Source organism: Chiloscyllium plagiosum, unplaced genomic scaffold, assembly GCF_037043375.1.
Source record: "Chiloscyllium plagiosum isolate Xiang-an unplaced genomic scaffold, Cpla_swu_hap1 HiC_scaffold_26, whole genome shotgun sequence".
Taxonomy (NCBI): domain Eukaryota; kingdom Metazoa; phylum Chordata; class Chondrichthyes; order Orectolobiformes; family Hemiscylliidae; genus Chiloscyllium; species Chiloscyllium plagiosum.
This window is the reverse complement of record NW_028270164.1, coordinates 745,353-762,452: the sequence shown is the minus strand read 5'-3', so window position 1 is coordinate 762,452 and position 17,100 is coordinate 745,353.

Sequence of the window (17,100 nt, the reverse complement as noted above, 5' to 3'; positions counted from 1 at the left end):
CGGAAACAACTTCCCAGCATCTACCTTTTCTAAGCCATTCATTATCTTGTAAGTTTCTATTAGATCTCCCCTCAACCTTCTAAACTCTAATGAATACAATCCCAGGATCTTCAGCCAATCATCATATGTTAGGCCTACCATTCCAGAGATCATTTGTGCGAATCTTCCTGGACACGCTCCAATGCCAGTATGTCCTTCCTGAGGTGTGGGGCCCAAAACTGGACACAGTATTCTAAATGGGGCCCAACTAGAGCTTTATAAAGTCTCAGAAGCATATCGCTGCTTTTATATTCCAACCCTCTTGAGATAAATGACAACATTGCATTTTGCTTTGTTAATAATGGACTCAACCTGCAAATTAATCTTTAGAGAACCCTGGACTAACACTCCCAGATCCCTTTGTACTTTGGTTTTATGAATTTTCGCACAGTTTAAAAAATAGTCCATGCCTGTATTCTTTTTTCCAAAGTGCAAGATCTTGCATTTGCTCACGCTGAATTTCATCAGCCATTTCCTGGACCATACTCCTAAACTGTCCAAATCTTTCTGCAGCCTCCGCACCTCCTCAGTACTATCTGCCTGTCCACCTAACTTCATATCATCGGAGAACTTCACCAGAATGCCCCCATCCCTTCGCCCAGATCATTAATATATAAAGTGAACAGCTGCGGCCCCAACACGAACCCTGCTGGACCCCACTTATCACCAGCTGCCAATCCGAAAAAATGGCAGATGGAGTTCCAATCCGGACAAATGTGAGGTGATGCATTTTCAAAGAATTTCGATGCAACTCTAGAACCAACTACACCAATAAATGGAAAAGTTCTGGGGATAATTGACATATGGAAAGATCTGAGTGTTCAGAGCCATTCTTCCGTGAAGGTGGCAACGCAAGTCAGTAGAGTGGTCAAGAGGCATATGGCATGCTTTCCTTCATTGGATGAGGTATCAAGTACAAGAGCAGGCAAGTCATGTTACAGTTGTATAACACTTTGGTTCGGCTGCATTTGTTATACTGCGTACAGTTCTGGTTGTGACATTACCAAAAGGATGTGAATGCTTTTGGAGAGGATGCAGAGGCTGCCTGGTATGGAGGGTGCTAGCTATGAGGAGAGGTTGAGTAGATTAGGATTATTTTCATTGGAAAAGAGGAGATTGAGGGGGGGACCTGATTGAGCTGAAAATGTGTTGCTGGAAAAGCGCAGCAAGTCAGGCAGCATCCGAGGAACAGGAGAATCGACGTTTCGGGCATAAGCCCTTCTTCACTGAAGAAGGGCTTATGCCCGAAACGTCGATTCTCCTGTTCCTCGGATGCTGCCTGACTTGCTGCGCTTTTCCAGCAACACATTTTCAGCTCTGATCTCCAGCATCTGCAGCCCTCACTTTCTCTCGAGGGGGACCTGATTGAGGCCAAGGGCAACCTTATCAAATGCCTTAAAAAAGTCCATGTATATGACATTTACGTCAATGGATAGATATAGATATATAATATATTATATATATATGTATATCTCCTATCTCTTAGTATTTTCTCCAGTAGCTTTCCTACCACTGACATCAGGTCTATAATTCCCTGGATTATCCCTGCTACCCTTCTTAAACAAGGGGACAACATTAGCAATTCTCCAGTTCTCTGGGACCTGCCCAGTGTTCAAGGATGTTGCAAAGATATCTGTTAAAGCCCCAGCTATTTCCACTCTCGCTTCCCTCAATAACCTGGGATAGATCCCATCTGGACCTAGGGACTTGTCCACCTTAATGCCTTTTAGAATACACACTTCCTCCCTCCTTATACCAACTTGACGTAGAGTAATTATATGTCTATCCCTAACGTCAACATCATGTCCTTCTCCTCGGTGAATACTGATGCAAAGTACTCATTAAGAATCGCACCCATTTTCTCTGACTCCATGCATAGCTTTCCGCCTTTGTCCTTGAGTGGGCTAACCCTCATTACCCACTTGCTCCTTATATATGATTAAAAGACTTTGGGGTTTTCCTTAATCTTGCTCATTAAGGTTATCTCATGACCTCTTTTAGCCCTCTGAATTCCCAGTTTCAGATTGGTCTTATATTCCCAATATTCTTCCAAAGCTTTGTCTGTCTTCAGTTGCCTAGACCTTATGTACGCATCCTTTTTCCTCTTAGCTTGTGGTTCCCTAATCTTGTCATTTCTATCCTTCATTTTCACAGGAACATATCTCTTCTGAACTCTAATCAACCTCTCTTTAAAAGCCTTCCAAATATCGAATGTGGATTTCCCTTCAAACAGCTTTTCCCAATCTACATTCCCCAGCTCCTGCTGAATTTTGGTATAGTTGACGTCCTCCCAATTTAGTACTCTTCCTTTAGGACTAGTGTCGTATTTGTCCATGAGTATTCTAAAATTTATGAAATTGTCATCACTATTCCCAAAGTAATCCCCTATTGAAACTTCAACCACCTGGCCGGGCTCATTTCCCAACACTGGATACAGTATGGCCCTTTCCTGAGCTGGACTATTTCCATTCTGCTCTAGAAAACATTCCTGGATGCTCCTTACAGATTCTGCTCCATCCAGACCTCTAACACTAAGTGAATCCCAGTCAATGTTGGGAAAAATTAAAATCTCCCATCACCACCACCCTGTTGCTCCTACATCTTTCTATGATTTCTCTACATATTTGCACCTCTATATCACATTTGCTGTTGGGAAGCCTGTAGTACAATCCCAACATTGTTACTGCACCCTTTCTATTTCTGAACTCTGCCTATCTTACCTCACTGCTCAAGTTTTCTATAGTGCCCTCCTTTAGCACAACTGTGATATTTTCTTTGACCCCTTTTACCTCCCTCTCTATCTCACCTGAAGCATCGATATTCTGGGATATTTAGTTGCCAATCATGCTCTTCCCTCAGCCAAGTCTCAGTAATAGCAATAACATCATACTCCCAGGTACAAATCCAAGCCCTAAGTTCATCTGCCTTACGTACTATACTTCTTGCTTTAAAACAAGTGCACATCAGACTACCAGTCCCTCTGCATTCATCCTTTGCTTCCTGCCTACTCTTCTCCTTAGTCATGTTGACCTCATTATCTAGTTCCTTACAGGGTTTAGTTACTATCTCCTTCCTGTCCACCAAGCTCCTCATTTAGTTCCCATCCCCCTGCAACATTAGTTTAAACCCTCCCCAACAGCATTGGTAAAAGTACCTCTAAGGGCATTGGTTCCAGTCTGGCCTAGGTGTAGACTATCTGATTTGTAATAGTCTACACCTAGGCCAGAACCGGTCCCAATGTTCCAAAAATCTGAACCCCTCTCTCCTGCACCATCTCTCAAGCCATGCATTCATCGGATTATTTTATCATTCCTACTCTGACTAGCATATGGCACTGGTAGCAATCCTGAGATTACTACCTCGGAGTACCTACTTTTTAACTTGGTTCCTAACTCCCTAAATTCTTCGTTTAGGACCTCATCCTGTACTCCTAGATTCCCATGCTTGTCAATGCTATTAAAAGGTACTGCCATTTACAGTATATTTCCCTCCTTAAATAGATCTCCCAAAAATGCAGCACCTCACATTTATCCAAATTAAATTCCATCTGCCATTTCTCCACCCAAGTCTCCAACATATTGATACTCTGCTGTATCCTCTAGCAATTCTCCTTACTATCAACAACTCCCCATTTTTGTGTTGCGTGCAATCTTACTAATTAGGTTACCTACATTCTCCTCAAATCATTTATCTTTATCACAAACAACAGGAGTCCTAGCACTGATCCCTGTAGAACACCACTAGTCACAGATCTCCAATCTGAACACACCCTTCCATTGCTACTCCGTCTTTTATGACTATGCCAGTCCTACACTTATCTTACCAACTCACCACAGATCCCATGTGACTTTGCCTTTTGCATGAGCTGGCCATGAGGGTCTTGTCAAAGGCCTTGCTCAAGTCCATATATACAATATGAGGACCTCACTTAAAGCATACAAAATTCTGACAGGGCTGGACAGACTGGATGTATGGATGAAATTCCCTCTAAATGGGGGAGCAGGTATCTTAAAACAAGAGGCTGCGATTTCCAGAGACGGGATACACTATTTTGGCCAGAGATGAGATTTCCTCACTCAAAGGGTGATACATCTATGGAAGCCTCTACTACACAAGATGATGGATACAATGTCAATGAATAGATATAAGAAAGAAATAGACAGATCTCAAGATGCAAAGGCATCAAGGGGTCTGGGGAGGAAGCATTGAGGTAAAGGATTACCCATGATTATACTGAATAGCAAAGCAGACTCCAGGTTGAATGTCTTACTCATACTCCTAGTTTCAATGTTTCTCAACAATTTGTTAACATGCTGTTTGTCTCTAAAGAACATGAATATAAGTTACCCAAAAACATGCTCATCATTCCCTGTTCAATTCTCTTCAGACCCATTTCTAATGCGCGAGTAAGATTCTAACATCATGACCCCCAGAATTCAGAAAGAGACCAAAACTTAACCAATATTATAAATACAGCCATGCTTATGGCCAATAAAATAATCGAGCCTGGTTCTGAATTTACCTGTAATCTGTGTGCCTGATCTCTGCAAACCTCTGGCACTGTATTTATGAAATCAAAATATACTTGGGTTAAATCAAGTGTGCAAAAATACCTTGCAAGTGAGATTAGCGTGGAGCATGCTAATATGTTAGGGCATTTTGAGATCTAGAAAGAAGTGGTGTTGGATTTCCTGAAGAGCATGAAGCTGGATAAGTCCTCAGGGCCTCTAACCCAAGTTATTGACAAAGGTAAGTGAGGAGACTGTTTGGGGCTTAACCAAGATCTTTGTATCCTCACTAGCCACTGGCAAAGTCCCTGAGGACTAGCGAGTAGCTAACATTGTTTCTCTGTTAAAGAAGGGAAATAGGGATAATCCTGGAAGCTGTGGACTTGTGAGCCTCACATCGGTGGTTGGGAAGCTATTGGAGAGAATTCTTAGGGATAGGATTTACACGCATTTGGAAAAGCATGGCCTAATTAGGGACAGTCAGCGTGGCTTTTTGCAGGGCAGATCATTTCTTACCAACTTGATTGAATTTTTCCATGAGGATAGAGCAGTGGATGGTGGCTACATGGATTTTATTAAGGCTTTCAACAAGGTGCCTCATGATAGGCTCATCTAGAAAATTAAGGTTCATTGGATCCAAGGTAACTTGGAAATGTGGATTCAGAATTGGCTTGCCTTTGGAAGGCAAAGGGTAGTTGTGAAAGGATGTTTTTCCTGGCTGGAGGTCCATGACTAGTGATGTTTCATAGGGATCCATACTGGGCCCTTTGCTGTTTGTGATACATATAAATGAATTGGATGAACATGTAGATGGGCGGATTAGTAAGTTTGCAGACGATTCAAAGATCAGTGGAGTCCTGGATAGTGTAGAAGGCTCTTAAAGGATACAGGGGATACAGATATGGGTGGAGAAATGGCAGATTGAGTTTAATCTGGGTATGTTTGAGGTGCTGCACTTTGGGAGATCGAATGGGAAGGAGAAGAATACAATTAATAGCAGGACCCTGAACAGCATTGATGTACAGAGGGATCTTGGGGTTCAAGTCCCTGGAAGTGGCCACACAAGTAGATAAGGTGGTCAAGAAGGCATATGGCATACTGCTTTTATTGATCAGGGAATGGAGTACAAGAGCCAGGATATCATATAAGATTTTGGTTAAAATACACATAGTGTGTTGCATTCAATTCTGGTCACCACATTATAGGAAAGGATGTGGAGGCTTTGAAGAGGTTGCAGAAGAGGTTTACTGGATTAGAGGGTATGAGCTATAAGGAGACACTAGAAAACTCAGGTTCTTTTCTCTGCAGTAGTAGAGGCAGAGGGGAGACTTGACATAAGTCTATAAAATTATGAGATGCATAGATAGGGTTGATGGTCAGAATCTTTTCTCCAGAGTTGAAATGTCAAATACTAGGGGGCATGCATTGAAGGCGAGAGGGGGGAAAGTTCAAAAAGAGATGAGAGAGACAAGTTTTTTTAAACACAGAATGGTAGGAATCTTGAACGTGCTGCCAGGGTTAGTGGTGGAGGCAGATATGTTAGGGATATTTAAGGGATTTTTACATAAGCACACGAATATACAAGGAATGGAGAGATATATACCAAGGGCAATCAAAAGGACTTAGCCTAATTTGGCATCATGTTCAGCACAACATTGTGGGGCGAAGGGACCGTTCCTGTGCTGTGCTGTTCTATGTTTTAACATGAACAGATTTCCAAGTGACCTGATGTTGGTAAACTTTTAATAAACACATTTTGACTGACAAAATATGCATAAGTAGATGAAAGAAGCTTGATTCTGCTACTGATGCAATTAAAACCAATTTAAATTTTACATCAATAAACATGGGATTTTTGGGGAGGAGATGAAGTGGTGGTACTGTTACTAGACTAGTAACTCAGAACCAGGTAATAGGAACCCAGGGTCCATTCCCACACAAAAATAAAACAAGCGTGGAATTTGAATTTAATTAAATTTGGATTAAACTCTCTCATGATGAACATGATAAAGCCATTGTCAATGGTCGCAAAAACCCATCTGGTTGACTAATAGCCTGTAGGAAAGAAAGACATCATCCTTACCTGGTCTGGCCCTCATGTTGCTCCAAATGCACAGAAACATGGTGGACTCTTAACTTCCCTCTGAAATAGATTAGCAAACCATTCTGGTATATTAATCACAAAGTTTCAAAACAAATAAAGAAAGAAACCAGAGGGACCAGCTGACATCAACTAAGGTAATGGAAACGACAACACAAACTCCAATCTTGTGAACGCTAAAAAGTCCTCTGTACTAACATTTGAGGGTTAGTGCCAACATTTGATGAGCTGTCTCATAGACTAGACAAGTAACAGGCTGACATAGCCATACCTTACAGAAAATTATCATCAACCCTGGATATGCCCGGTCTCACTGGTAGAACAGACCCAGTAGAGGTGGTAACACAGTGATATATTCAGGTTGTAAGTTTGCTCACTGAAGTGAAAGGTTTGTTTTCAGATGTTTCATCACCATACTAGATACCATCATCAGTGAGCCTCCGGTGAAGCGTTGGTGTTATGTCCCGCTTTCTATTTACACGTCTTGGTTTCTTCAGGTGGGTGATATCATTTCCATTCTTTTTCTCAGAGGATGGTAGATGGGATCCCAATCAATGTGTTTATTGATGGAGTTCCGGTTAGAATGCCAGACCTCTCGGAATTCCCGTGCATGTCTCTGTTCAGTCCAACCCACGATGGTTGTGTTGTCCCAGTCAAAGTGATGTCCTTCCTCGCCTGTATGTAAGGATACCAGTGATAAAGGGTCATGTCTTTTGGTGGCTAGTTGGTGTTCATGTATCCTGGTGGCTAGTTTTCTGCCGGTTTGTCTAATGTTGTGTTTGTTACAGCCCTTGCATGGTATTTTGCAAATGACATTAGTTTTGCTGGTCATTTGTGTAGGGTCCTTTAGATTCATTTGTCACTATTTAAGTGTGTTGGTAGGTTTGTGGGCTCCCATGATGTCAAGGGGTCTGAGTAGTCTGGAAGTAATTTCAGAGATCTCTTTGATGTAAGGTAATGAGGCTAGAGTTTCTGGGTGCACTGTGTCTACTTCTTTAGGTTTGTTGTTGAAAAATCGATAGACTGCGTTTATTGGGTACCCGCTCTTCCTGATTACGCTGTATAGGTATTTTTCTTCAGCTATCTGTATTTCCTGGGTGCTGCAGTGTGTTGTGGCTCATTGGAAATAATGTCCTGATGCAGCTCCATTTGTGTTTGTTGGGATGATTGCTTCTGTAGTTAAGTATTTGGTCTGTGTGTGTTGTTTTTCTGTGATGCTGGTTTGAAGTTCTCCATTAATTGTTCATTCTATTGGGACATCTAGGAATGGGAGTCTGTTGTCATTCTCCTCCTTTTCTGTGATTTTTATGCCAGTAAGGATATTGTTGATGGTGTTGCGAGTTTCGTCTCATTTGTTCCATTTTGTTATCATGGAAGTGTCATCCATGTAGTGGACCTAAAGTTTGGGTTGGATAGTTGGGAGGGCTATTTGTTTGAGTCTCTACTAGGAACCATACTAATGGCGTTCTGTTCATTTATTTTTAGGCCTTATTACTGAATATGAAGTGGGTGGTAAGGCACAGGTCTACTAGCTTGAGGATGTTGTCTTTGCTAATGAAGTTGGCATTGTCTGGTGTTTGTGTTCTTGGTTTCTCTAGTACTGCAGTCAGTGTTTCTTTGGCTAAGTTCACGTTAATTGATGTGAACAGGGCTGCTACATCAAAGAAGACCATTATTTCATTCTCTTCTATTTTGGGGTTTTAATAGTATTCAGGAATTCTTGGATGGATTGAATGGAGTGGCATGAATCTTCTATTAGGTATTTCAGTTTTCGGTGGAGTTCCTTGGCTAGTCTGTATGTTGGTGTTCCAGGTAGTGAGACTATGGATCTGAGGGGAGCCCCTAGTTTGTGTACTTTAGGTAGTCCGTAGCAGCGGAGTGTGTTGGATCCATCCGGTTTCATTTTTTGGAAGTCTGTCTTGTTTAATTGTCCTGGTTTCTGAAGCCTTTTCAATGTGATATGATACGGTTTTCTAGTTGTGGGGTCGGGTCTATCACCACCTGTTGGTAATTGTTGGTATCCGCAAGCAGTGAGTTCACTTTTTCAAAATACAGAACAACCTCAATTATCCAAACGAGATGGGTGGGGAGTATTTTGCTCAGATAACTGATTGTTTGGAGAACTGATAACATTTTTACAGTAGCTTGAGATCTTGTTTGGATAACCAGAAATTCGGATACTTGATGTTCGGATAGTCGAGGTTGTTCTGTACTCTGTTCAGTTTAGAATGATAGTCATGTGCCTTTTGTGTGCAGGTAGGATTAAAATGTTGTTGTCTTTTTTGAGTCTTTCTAGGGCTTTCCTTTCCTGTGTATTGAGTGCGTTCCCTTCCTTTTTCCAGCTTAGTATTGGGGTAACTATCTGTCTAATGGTCTGCTCGGTTTCTTCTGTGAGCCCGCTGAGCTTCAGCGTTGATTCTAAAGCTGCTGGGAAGCGAGCAAACTTACAACCTGAAATTTGGATCTGAGCTACACATCTTCTCAAAAATCACAAATAGTGGTGTATAGTCAGAAGAGATTTGCCCTGTGAGTAATCATTGTTTATTTTGGACCCCATGAAATCTCATGACATCAAGTCAAAGCCGAGCATGAAACGCCCTGTTGAATACCATGTACCTTTCCACTTTGGCAGATGCATCAGTATCCCTCCATCTGAACACTCCTTGAAGAAAATAAAACAACAAGGGTGCAGAGTGAAGTCCTCTGCCCAAAGTACATGTCCATAATAACAAGAGCTTGGCAACACCATTACTGACTAAGCCAGTCAAATTCTAAAAGATATTGATGCTGGACTGGGTCTATGACAGGTGGTAAGAAAAGAACCCACTTAACCTCATTCTCACCAAGTTAGGATGGTGCGAGGCAGATACATCTATTCATGATAGTATCATTGGGTGGCATGGTGGCTCAGTGGTGAGCACTGCTGCCTAACAGCACCAGAGACCCGGGTTCGATTCCAGCCTCGGTAACTGTGCAGAGTTTGTAATTCTCCCCGAGACTGCGTGGGCACCCTCCGGGTGCTTGAATTTCCTCTCTCAGTCCAAAGATATGAAGGTTAGGTGGATTGGCCAGGGGAAATGCGGGGTTATGGGGAATAGGTAGTGTGGACTTGATGTGCTGAATGGCCTGCTTCTGCACTGCAGGGATTCACTGATTCTTTCGGTAAGAGTGACCATTACACAATCCTAAATAGAGATAAAGTCCTGTCCTCTGTCACGTTGAAAGGGACAAACTTTAAAACAGACCTAGCAACTTGAGACCAACCATGGGCTGCAGCAGGTCAGCACCAGCTAAACTGTACTCCTGCACAATCTGAATGGCCTGATTACCATTACCATCAAGCCTGGGGATCAACTCTGATTCAGTGAAGAGTGCAGAAAGGCATGCCAGGAGCAGAAGGCACATCTAAAAATAAGGTGTCAACCTGGGAAAACTACAAGATTAGTGCCTCATCCAGTCATGAATGAATGAACAACTCACTGGTGGGTGTGGGTCAATAAATACCCCCATTTTCAATGATGGGAGACATGTTCATAGAACATGAACATTGCTGGCGGCCAGTATTTATTGCCCGTCCCGAGTGTCCCTTGAGAAAGTGGTCATGAGCTGTGTTCTTGAACCACTGCAATCCACATGCCTCTAGGTTGATCCACAACATATTTAGGGAGGTAATTCAATTTTGATCCAGCAACAGTGAAGCAATGGTGATTAACTTCCAAGTCAGGATGGTAAGTGGCTTGGAGGGGAACTTGTTCCCATGTATCTGCTGCCTCAGATGGAAGTGGTCATGGATTTAGACAGTACTGTCTCAGGATCTTTGGTGATTTTCTGCAGTGCATCTTGCAGCTAGTACACACACGCATCTGAACGTCAGTGATGGAGGCAGTGGATACTTGTACATGTGCTGCCAAATCAAGCTGACTGCATTGTCCTGGATGGTGTAAAGCTTGACTTTTGGAGCTAAGCTGGACACAGCGATATAAATACCACCTGCAACTTCCCTTCTAAGCCTCGCACCATCCTAACTTGGAAATCTAGTAATCTATAGAGCAAGGTGCTAGGGACACAAGTTCAAATCTTGTGGAAACCCAACAATTCATTATTTTGAATATACCACTTTCCTCAGTGATAGTGAACATGGCAAAAATGCAAAAACTCAAAAGTACGTAAAAACTCATCTAGTTCACTAACGCCCGTAAGGAAGGAAACAAGCTGTCCATACCCACTCTGACTTGGATATGCTCCGCGGCAATGAGGTAGCTGTTTAACTACCTTTTGAAGCAAGCAAATGAGTTCAAGGTCAATTAGGGATAGCAACAAATATTGGCATTGTAAGACATGCCTACATCCTATTAAAGAACAAGAAAGAAATAAAGATCATTCTTCATAATTTCTGCTCTGGTGTGTGAAAATCAACACAATTAATGATGATTATTCTTGCATCTGGATTAAAGTATCCATTGGAATAAACACAGCAGCAACTTGCCTTACCTCAAATGATTTCACAGTGAACCAATAAGAAACCTGTGGATTACTTAATGACAGCATTACAGATATTTCATTATTGACATTAAAAAGCTGGAGGGCGTGCATGAGAGAAAGAGAGCAAAAAACGGAGAGCAAGAATGACAGAAAGCAAATGAGTGATATGGCAACAGATAGACTGACAGATGAAAAATGAAATTATTTAGTTTCAAGTAAATAGTGATGCAGAGTTGGAACAAATTTAGAAGAAGCTAAAAACAATGAAGAATGCAAGTTTCACTTACCAGCAAGCATGGAGTTAACAGGTAACGCACAGTCAAGGATGTTATCATAGCCACAGTCACAACTCCAGCTGATTATTCAAAATTTCAGTTCATAGAATGGTTGGAGTCATCTCACAGATAGAAACCCACCAATAATATAACTCACTGCACCTTCCACAGATCAACGCAAGCAGCTGCAGGAACAGAAGTAAAAATGCATTATATCTTTGTTCCTTCAAAAGAATTGGTGTATTAATGGGCAATTCCAGTGCTGAATTAGAAAAACATTCTTTTTTGGGAGAGTTAGTATAAAAAAAACACTCTCCTATACTTAATTATAGTATCAAAAATAAACATTATCGCATAACATATCTCACACTTTGGCGGTTACATGCATGCCTTTTGTTTTTAGATTCAACAATATAGCTTGACCAGAATGTCAATTCTGTACTCAGGCTGTTGTCAAGATGACTCTGCCTCTCAAAAGTTTTTGAATTGAATGATGTATTGTCACTTGTATTTAACAAATAAATAATGAAAGGGTAAGGTCAAAGCTGCATCGTTGTATCTTCAAACAGCAAAGCTAACATCACAAAGTGACTGCCTGGAGCAAACCATTAGTTTGTCACTGCACACTGCTGATTGACATTTCAGAACCACGTTGAGGAGCTAACACCAGGCAGAACAAAGCAACCATCTTAAATGTGTACCCCACCAACTGTTTAATACCCTCTCTACAGTATGTATGGAGTGGCTGCGCATACTATCTACAAAAAGCACTGCATCAACTCACCAAGGCACTTTAAACATCTTGTAAATACTTAAGCTATATCAACCATCAATCAAGAAAAGGGCAATTGATTCATGGGAACACTAACACCAGCTTGTTGTGCTCCACATTTCTCAGCATTGGAACCATATTGTTGATCCTTTATGGTTTATGGGTCAAAATCCCGGAGAATTCCTTTTAACAGCCCTGACACCACATAGTCTGCAGCAATTCAAGACAGCAGTTCACTTTCTCAGGGAAATTTGGGTGGAAACGTTCTGCTGGCTTTGCTAGCAAACAAGACCTGGTGCCATTATCGCTGGACTGTTAAAGTTCTGTTAATGGATACCTGTGAATGTTCTGGGTACCCACTTCAAATTCACAACAGGTGGTAATTTGAATTCCATTTCAAGGAAAAATCTGGAGACTAAATGATGACTATGATTCTACTGTTGATTATCAGGGAGAAATAAAAAAACATCTGGTTCACTCACGTCCTTCAGGGAAGGAAACTGCAGTCCTTACTTTATCTGGCCTACATGGGACTTCACATCCACAACAATATGGTTGACTGTGATTTTGGAGACGTTTGTCGCTCAGGTTGTAAGTCTGCTTGCTGAACTGGTAGATTTGTTCTCAGACATTTTGTCACCATGCTATGTAACATCATTAGTGAGCCTCCGGTGAAGCACTGGTGTTCTGTCCCACTTTCTATTTGTGGGTCTTGGTCTGTTGTGGTGGGTGATATCACTTCCGGTTCTTTTCCTGAGAGGTTGCTACATCCCCATTTACCAACCTCGCAGGAAAAGAGCCAGAAATGATACCACCCACTACAACAGACCAAGACAGGTAAATAGCAAGTGGGACAGAACACCAGCACTTCATTGGAGGCTCACTGATGATATTACATAACATGGTGACAAAATGTCTGAGAACAAATCTACCAGTTCAGCGAGCAAGGTTGACTTTTAACTGCCCTCTGGGCAATTAGGAATTGGCAATAAATGCTGCCCAACCAGCACTATCTTCATCCCATGAATGGATTAAAAAGGAAAACAAAATCTCTTGAAAGATGAAGGCTTTTATCCAGCATTATTCTACCAGTGCTCACTCAACCAGCAGCTCTTCTACCTTTACGCTCATTTAACTAAACAATAAATTCCACTTTAACGGATGCTGTAGTCTTTAGCTTAATATCATCCTTTGGGAGAAAAGCATACCTGGTACAATGTGGGGGAAAATATCTTCCCCCTTCATTCTCCTTTGATAAATCTGTAATCTCGGTCACTTTGTTATTGATTTCTCAACCAGCTAAAAGAAACTGCAGTGTCATTTTTAAGACTATTCATAATTCTGAAAAAAACTCTTAGCTGTTGCAGCTCATTTTAAAAAAAAATCCAGAAAACACCATTTTGGAATCTGGTGACTGAGAATTTTAAGTTATGACATGTAACGACTGTAGCGTGGTAAGCAAGATCAAGTAGCTTTGGGTGTCTGTTTCTCAAAGCTCTCGATCACTGGGGTTTTCATGACCCCATGTCAGTTTCTGTTGTAGACTTACTGATCAAGATCAATCATGATTACCCAAAAAACTTTTATTACCGCTGTGTCATCTGACTACCAAAACAGTACAAAGAAAACCACTTAAACCTTACCTTAATGCAAAGCTTTTTTATCCAGTCATTGCTAGGTTTCTAAGTTCTCACACTACTTATGATTTGATTTAAAGTCAGGTTACCTTTTCCCTAGTATTTTGATGGATATATATTTAGATGCCAAAAATACCAAATCACAGAACTACATTGTTTTGGCTGGAAATAGAAAAGTTAGATTTTTTTTTTTATAAATTTCAGGAAAACTTTATGAAATTAATATCCATTAAACCTAGAGTTGTTATTTTATGCTCAGAATGCAAATGCAGAATTTTTGTCCAAATGCGTAATAAGTGGCGGTAATGTTGAAGCCATATGGTAGGTCCATCAACATCTAAAGGGCAGAAAGAAAAGACAGGTTTAATATTTCAGCAATGGATCTGTTGCAATGTTGAACTGAAGTAGATAACCATACCTATTTATTTCACGAAAGTGAGAACAAGAAAAAGAGAGCAAGAGCTAGAGAATGAGAAAGACAGAACATGCACAAAAACGATTGCTGGGATGCAGAGAGGCTACCTATAGGCCAATTAGTATTTGAACTTTAAATTTATCCTGCTCAATGTCAGCCACTAGAATGATCATAAGCTTAAATACTCTTGGTTATCAAGACGTTTGGGAGAGGTGGTGGTTAACTTGAGAACTCTATGTTGGGATATTCAGCCAAGTTCTGAAAAATTGTGAATGAATCCTGGGGGATATGACATTTAGCAGAGAGAAATAAGGGCAAAAAGTAAATTCTGTCTGTAAACTATATGCATAAGGCTAGTTAAATAGTAACGTTCTACATAATGAAAACTTCAAAACACCTGGATATGCAGTATAAAAGGAAGTGATATCATTCATCGCAATGGCTAATGTTAGTGCATACTTGATGGAACTATGATTTGAACATTACGATCAAATTTGATTTCCTGGAGTTTGTTTTAATTACCTTTGCGGATGGGACAGAAGTCTTGTTTCAATAGATAAATAAAAGCAAAGGGTATAGATAGATAATGGGAGTATGGCATTGAGGTAGAGGATCAACTATGATCATACTGAATGGAAAAAGAGGCTCGATGGCTTGAAGGGCCTACTTACACTTCGATTTTCTATCATTTTGTATCCTGAATTGGCTGAGAAGTTGATAAACTTTATCCATTCCAGATAATGCAATCACTAACTGGAACAGGCAACTTCATGCAACTATCCAAATTTCAACTTGGACCAATAGTGTTTAGTTATATTTTCTTATTCTATAATTTTGTGCTCAATTAAACTAGTAGTTTTCCCAATTTAAAAGTGAAAACATTTCATCTTTAACTGACTAGATCTCTCATCACCAAGTTTTCTCACTGTGGATGCATCATCTTTTGGATACAGATCAAGTGATTGTCTCTCTATTTGGTTGCTGACTTTATGCAGGAAGCATCCAGAAAATGGCCACTGCTTCCCCAGCTGAGGGCTATCGAAAATGAGAGGGATATAAGTAGTAAAAAGTTTGAGTAAATTATATACTGTAATGGTCAAGGCCAGAGGGGCACTGCATTGAGTTCCAGGACTAAGGAGATAACTATGAGAATGGTAAGCAAATGAAAACACCAAAACAGCCAGTTTCCCAGAACCATTTTGCAACATTGAGGCACTGAGCATATATTATGTCTGTTTGAGCCAGTTACAGCAATCAAAGTCAGTGGGTGGTAAGTAGGCACATCAATCTCCACATACAGCAGTCGGTTGCTGCAATCTTTAGCCGGAAGTTCCAAGTGGATGACCCATCTCAGTCTTCTTAAGTTCTCACATCACAGTTCCCAGTTTTCAGTCAGTCAATCTAAACAACATTAGAAAGCAGCTGAAAACATGGACATTCTGGTAACAGTACCGAAGACTAATGCTCCCTTTTTGTTCATTGTCCCCCCTTCCTTTCACTTACACAAAATCTATGTTTTCAATCAATTAATTTAGTTCTGAAGGAAGATCCTTGACCCAAAACATTAACTCTGTTTCTCTCTCTCTCTCTCTCTCCAGATGCTGCCTACAGACTTGCTGATATTTTCAACATTTATTTAAATTTAATGATGCTTTGCAATAACACAAATCAATTTCAAATTATTGAGAAAAAAATCATTTATCATTACAGTAATAACACTGAAAAATTTATGAAGGAAACCTGGAAACATCTCTCATTCTTTGAAAGGCTGACAATTTAATTTGCACAGGGACATTACTCATCATCAGGTAATGATTTGATGCAACAAGTTGAACTGTTAAAAATAGTACTCAAAACGAAAACTGAAGTGAACAGTATAAATAACTTAGTTCAGCAGAGAAATCAGTTCATGGAGCAGGAAGGAATTGATAGAGAAGGCCGAGTTAGTAAGTTTGTGGACGACACCAAAATTGGTGGCATAGAAAACCTTCTTCACTATTTACTAAGATTACAAAGAAATTTTGATCAAATGGATCACTGGGCTTAAAAATGGCAAATGGAGTTCAATCTGGATAAATGCCAAGTATTACATTTTGGTAAAACAAACAAGGATAGGACTTATACAATTAATGATAGAGCCCTGGGCATGTTCTAGAACAGAGAGACCTAGGAGTTCAAGTACATAATTCTTGATGTTTGTATTACATGTAGATAGGGTTATTAAAAAAGCATTTAGCAGCCTTGCCTTCATTGCTCACTCCTTTGGATAAATGAATTGGGAAGTCATGTTGAGGTTGTACAGGACATTGGTGAGGCCTCTTCTGAAAAACTGTGCCCAGTTCTGGTCACCCAGTTCTAGGAAGGATACCATGAAGCTGGAGGGGATTCAGAAAAGATTTACTAGGATGTTGCAAGGTATGGAAGGTTTGAGTTATAAAGAAAAGCTGGATTGGCTGGGAATGTTTCACTGGAGGTTGAGAGGTGACCTTATAGAAGTTTACAACATCACAAGGGGTACAGATGGGATTAATAGTAGGTGTATTTTCCCTAGGATGGGGGAATTTCAAGATGAGGGGACATTTTGTTTTTAAAGGTGAGAGGAGAGACTTTTTAAAAATAAAGGGTAATTTTTTTTATTACACAGAGGATTCACATGTGGAATTGACTTTCTAAGCAAGTGGTGGAAGTGGGCATAATTACATTTAAAAGACATTTGGATAAGTAAATGAATAGGAAAGGTCAGGAGGGATGTGAGTCAGGAGCAGGCAACTGGGACTAGTTTCGTTTGGGATTATATTCAGCATGGACTGACTGGATAGAAGAGTCTATTTCCATGTTGTATGACTCTATGAGATGCCCTTTAAAAAACAG